Below are 6,000 nucleotides of genomic sequence, written 5' to 3' on the forward strand. Positions count from 1 at the left end.
ATATTGTGAAAATTTTGTGCCGCCGCGGTGGCTCAGTGGTTATGGTGCTCGGCTGCTGACCCGAAAGACGCGGGTTCGATCCCGGCCGCGGCGGCTGAATTTCTTTGGAGGAGAAATTCTAGAGGCCCGTGTACTGTGCGATGTCAGTGCACGTTAAACAACCCAGGTGGTCGAAATTTCCAGAGCCCTCCACTACGGCGTCTCTCATAGCCTTATTTGCTTTGGGACGTTAAACCCCATAAACCAAACCAAAACCAAAGTTTTGCTGTGTTTATCGATGTCTTGTATTAACCCACTCCCCTCTGTAATGTTCCCACCCTGAGAATATTAATAAATTAAAAAAAACTAAGCGGCTTGGCCTCTGTAGTGTTTAGTGCGCTCCAGGCACTAGATAGGCAGCGCTTCCACGCTGCCACCCTCGCAGGTGCCAGTTAATGGTTGATCGCGAGAGTTTGCTCACCCGAATGCTGCGGCCTATTGGAGCAGTGCCGCGTGTTCATAGAGATATGTTCCTCAGCGGCGTATCTGCCACAAGTTTCCAGCGCTGACTCATGCAGCCCACATCTTTCTCTCATCACCCCACGTATGTACCTATAAGCACAATTCAGGTGTCCACTGACCAAGGGGGCCAGTTATGCATCATCGCAGTGCAAAACTGCCAACGCCAGCGCCAATGAATACAATGAACGACGAGTACCTATGGCTTGGTAAATTTGTAAATTGGTTTTTGAGGAAAGAAAATGGAGCAGTATCTGTCCCACATATATCGCTGGACACCTGAACAGCGCCATAAGGGAAGTGAGGAAGGTGGGAGTGAAAGAGAAACAGGCGCCGTAGCTCCCGAATAATTCGACCACCTGGGGATCTGCAACGTGAACGCATCGCATAGCACACAGGCTCCTTTTGCGTTCCGCCTCCATCGAAACACGGCCGCCGCGGTCAGGTTCTAACCCGGGTACTCCGGCTCGGTAGACGAGCGCCTTAAGCACTGAGCCACCGCGGCTGCTAACCTACGGCTTCACTAAATTGGCTTCAGTAAACTGGTTTTTGAGGTAACGAAAGGCGCAGTATACGTCTCGCTTATCCCGGTGGACACCTGAACCGCGCGATAAGAAGGGCGGAAGGTGGGAGTGAAAGAAGAAAGAGATGCCGTAGTGGAGGTCTATTGCAAGTTTGTTGTAGTGATTCTTTGCCTGTTGCTGATGGCAGGCAACAGCTGGTGCAATTACGGAGGTTAAATGCTTGCTTCCATTGCTATTCTTGCAGGCGCCTTGGTGAGTCCACCACACTGGTTACTCGGAAAAACTGGAGACAGGCTCACGAGCTAATCCGCATCTTGTAAGAGGCAAACGAAGAAATTCCTCTAGAAATTTATTCAATGGCTGAACGTTTCGATGCCCGCAGAAAGCGGCATGAAGAGAAGTGTGCCTTTGGCTCTGAACGTGGCAGCCGAGGTGGCGGTTTCCAAAGAGGCGGTGGCGGCGGTTGTAGGGGAGGTGGGGCAACCATAGCCGTTCACCACTGAAGGATGATTCTGAATTCTGAAGTGAAATAAACATGTTATATCAAGAAATATTCTGATGTGTTCAAATTTCTGCAGTTGTGGCATATATAGGCAAAAGTACTCTGTGTACTTTAAGTTTGTTGTAGTGATTCTTTGCCTGTTGTTGATGGCAGGCAACAGCTGGTGCAATTACTGACGTTAAATGCTTGCTTCCTTTGCTATTCTTGCAGGCGCCTTGGTGAGTCCACCACACTGGTTACTCGGAAAAACTGGAGACAGGCTCACGAGCTAATCCGCATCTTGGAAGAGGCAAACGAAGAAGTTTTTCTAGTAGTAGTAGTAGAAGACGTTTATTCGGCCAAAATTTACAGGCCGAGCATATCGACCACCTGGGCGACCAGAAGTCGCTGTTCTTCCTCCCCTTCAGCGCCAAGCCAGTCGAGCCAGGTGGTGATGGATAAAGAAGGTGGGGGGTAGGAACCCGACTGCTGAGCAGCCGGGCAATAGAAGAGGCAATGGGCAAGGTCCGCATAGATACAGAGGCAGTTGGGACAGGAAGGGTCCGATCGATAGCGATAGAGAAAGAGGCGAGACGGGGTGATGATTGCATTCATTTGAACGTGCCGAAGAAGGCGAGCCTCCGGCACTGTGAGTGATGGATGAGGGGGAGGGTAAAGGCGTTTGTCGAGGCGGAGCTCGAGGTAGACCTCTTTTATGGTGCTGCGAAGGGTGAGTCTCGCACCGTCCTCCGAGGGCTTGGGCCAGGGGATCAACGGTGCCCGGAAAAGTGTGTCACGGGCGAGCTGATGAGCCAGCTCATTGCCGTCAATCCCTGAATGCCCAGGGACCCAGCGGAGGAAAACGATGCAAGGCTGCAAAGCGGAGACCGCTCGTTCGACCTCCTGTTGAAGAGAAGGGGTTAGGGTGCGTTTCTGTATGTGGTGTATAGCGGCTTGTGAGTCTGAATAGACTGTGTACTCTTGAAGAGAGGGAAGGAGGGCAAATGACTGGAGGGCATGCGCAATGGCGAGGGCCTCGAGGGACAATGCATCCGGAGGGCGTAGAAACGGCCCGCTGGTGTGAGTTTCAGGAGCGGGGAGGTGGGGGTGGTACAGGGCGTAGCCGCAGGAACCTCGAGGAGCCACGAAGGAGGCATCCGTGTAAGCTACACCCTGGGTATCAAAGAGAGGGGAATGGTGCTGTGCGGCCGCATGACGACGGCCGGCGTGCAGAACGGGGGACATGTTGGACGGAAGGGGGAGGATCCGAAGATTGGGAGCCGGGGTGGGAATAGGAGAGGTAAACGGGGCGCAGGGAATGGGCGAGATACCCGCTTGAGTCAGTAACCACTGACCCTGACGGGTAAGGGAAAGCCGGGCAATCTGCGAGTCATGATGGAGAGAGAGCAGAGAACGGAGAGGATGAAAGAGGCCTGTTGCAAAGATCTTTGCGTAGGGTGCAAAGTACAAGACCTTGTTGAGGGCCAGCGCGTGGGCAACTCGGCACGCATGAGCCTCGTGGAGACCTGAGCGCCGAGTGACCACGCGCCGCAGGAGGTGAGTTACGGAGTGGCAGGTGGCGACAGCACGGTGGAGGGCTTGCACGTTCTTGGCTGCATGCAAAGGAAAGCCAAGAACTTTGCACTGCGTGACGACAGGAATGGGAGAGCCAGAAAGGTGGAGAGAGACGAATTGGTTGTGTGAGCGCTGGTATGAGGAATGGTTGAGGAGAAGGAGCTCGGATTTTTCAGGAGCAGGAGGGAGGCCAGCAGTGGTGAGAAAGGAGTCGATGAGATCTAGGCCACGTTGCAGGGTGTCCTGTACGTGACCGGGAGAGCCAGACGAACACCAGAGAGTGATGTCATCGGCGTAAAATATATGATGCAGGTCGGGAATTTCAGCTAGCTGGGAGGCGAGAGGGGCCATAGCAAGATTGAAAAGGGTAGGAGAGAGAACAGCACCTTGAGGAGTGTCTCGGGTGAGGTTGTGGGGGTCGGACAGATAGGTGTCGACTCGAAAGCGAGCGAGATGTTTAGAGAGGAATGAGCGGATATAACAGTACATGCGGGAGCCACAGTCTAGGGAGGAGAGTTGGGAAAGGATGTGGTCGTGGCAAACACCGTCGAAGGCCTTGCGAACATCGACGGTCACAAGTGCGTGAATTTGAGTGGGGGTAGGTGAAAGAAACGTGTGCTGGAGAACCAGAAACATGTCCTGTGCACAGACGTGGTGTCGGAAGCCGATGAGAGAATGAGGGAAGAACTCCCTCGTCTCGAGAAAATTAGGCGAGTCAGGGCCATTCGCTCAAGGGTCTTACCAACATATGATGTCAGGGAGATTGGGCGGAGGTTAGAGAGAGAGGGAGGCTTGCCCGGCTTTGGAATCATAGAAATGAGGGAGGAGGTCCAGGAGCTGGGCAGGCAGCCGCTGTCCCATGCATCATTGTAGGTTTTAAGGAGGAATTCTTTGGCGCAGTCAGGAAGGTTGCGAAGTGTGGTGTATGTAATGGCATCCTCACCGGGAGCCGAGCATGTAGCATTAGCAGCCAGAGCCGATTCGAGCTCCCGGAGAGTGAAGAATTGGTCCAGATCGGGGTTAGGTCCACCGCAGTACACCGGGTAGGAGGGTGCCAGAGGGGGCGGGAGATAGAGGCGAGCTGATCAAAAACATCGGAGGGAGTTTCTTGAGTGAGGGCTTTAGCTAGAGTGGGAGCAAGGGCAGGCTTAGTGCCAAGGAGGGATTTGAACAGAGACCAAGTAAATTTCAGGTTCTTCTTCTTCTTCTTCTTTCCACCAGGGGTGCCCCGCCAGAGACGGTTGGTAACTCGAAGACTGAAGCTCTTCGCACCAGGGGTGCCCCGTCAGAGACGGTCTCTCGATGAGTACAGATGCAGGGATAAAGGGAATACTTATGTACAGTTTATGTACAGTGATTTACAATAGATACAAGTTCAGTCACTAGAGACAAATTAACGGCACAAAGAGACAAAACAACAAAAGCGGTGGAACTGGCTAATGCTAGGGGAGGCCCCTACTCGGCGTAGCCGAAGATGCGTAGCATCTCACCTTAGCACAGAACCCCGCTTCCAGCTCCGGGGCCCGGTTTTAAAGCTCTCAAGGCCCGACCCACATTCCGTAGCTTGCAATCATGTTGTGCTCTCAACATGATTGGTTCTTCAAGGGCATGGCCAGCCCTCCGGCTTCAACAAGATAAAACCACCCTCACTACCACTAAATAAACATAAAAAACAAACACAAATACACATTCGTGCCAGCACGTGCTCGAATCGGTTCCGAGGGGTGGGGGGACACCCGTACTTGCCGGCGCGTTCGCGAGCGGCCGCGTTCCAAGAAAGGAGACGCTTCGCTTTGAGCGCCCCCAGCCGCGTTCTGATGACCACGCGTACATAACCGATCCCTTACACGCCCTTCCCAAGATTGTACAAAGGGCCCAAATGCCACTTTTAGAATTATAACAAAGGGATCGGTACGGGTCACAAAACCACCCTGTGAGTGACATCCCGCAGCTACACCAGTACTGGCACCAACACAACCAAAAGCAAAATAATGCACACGGGCGCCAACACAACACAAGCAAATTGCACACTCAAACACACACGGTGACACGCTTGCTGTGCGCCGTAAAACGGAGTCCAAGTTGATAGGCTATACTCAGTTCACTTGCATTCACACTGTCGTCCTGCTCGCGAATGAGCACACACACGCACCGACACTCGCGACTGGAGCGTTCACTAGCACTCGTACGATGTCCGTAAGTGGCCACGTGAGCCTCCTTAGTCGCACCGAGCGCCCCTCTGTGCGTTCGAGCTACCACGCGTCTCAATAGACACGATCAACGCCCAATGGCCACTATGCCCGTTAGGCGATGTCACAGTGGGGCAAGAACTCAACAGCTGGTGCCCTCCAGGATCAAACACGTCCTGGTCCTCGATGGGTCCAAACCCCTGACTACACGACGCACCTGAGGGCACGCTGTCTGCGGCGCACCAATACGAGACGCGTGCTGCGTAAGGAGCATAGCCCCTGTCCAGTGTAATCATATCAGTGCGGCCGTTTTTGCCACACGGGATTTGGCGTACTGCAGCACGGAACGTACCGCTCCAAGCGCTGACTTTCAACGTGAAGGCCACGCACCTGCCTCCAGCTACTCTGCCTCGCTTGGAGCCATTTGTACCTTTACTGCACGGGCAAACCTTGAAATTGCCGCTCCGTGCTTGATCGGCGCTTGCCTGCTTCGTGGTATAGTCTGAGGCTGCATGAGCTCCGTGGCAGTCGCTTGACCCTAGTTTGCCTTGTGGCAAGTCGACACGCATCTCGTCCTCGAAGAACCTGGTGGGACCCACGTCGGGTGCGTTCAACAACTACGCGGCACTCGGTCCGCTAGGCGCAACAGATCCACCTCCGTTCTCTGGCTCGGATGGAACGCTCCTGCCAGCACTAACGTTACGGGGCGCGTCCTGCCACCTGCCCGACACCG

General features: G+C 54.0%; 1 protein-coding gene across 4 annotated transcripts in view; it reads left to right on the plus strand.

Annotated features, from left to right (window-relative positions):
* The window catches only part of LOC149347652 (uncharacterized), a 47,268-nt gene extending 44,711 nt beyond the window's left edge, over nt 1-2,557 (plus strand). The window contains exon 14 of one of the 4 annotated variants that reach the window (XM_089587255.1): nt 1,735-2,557. The gene's annotated coding sequence lies outside the window, so the exon portion shown is untranslated. The other 3 variants (XM_089587264.1, XM_089587260.1, XM_089587258.1) reach the window with 3 other exon arrangements.
* Nucleotides 2,558-6,000: the final 3,443 nt, after the last annotated feature.

Source organism: Amblyomma mixtum, chromosome 4 (genome assembly GCF_055824585.1).
Source record: "Amblyomma mixtum isolate Tamu chromosome 4, ASM5582458v1, whole genome shotgun sequence".
NCBI lineage: Eukaryota > Metazoa > Arthropoda > Arachnida > Ixodida > Ixodidae > Amblyomma > Amblyomma mixtum.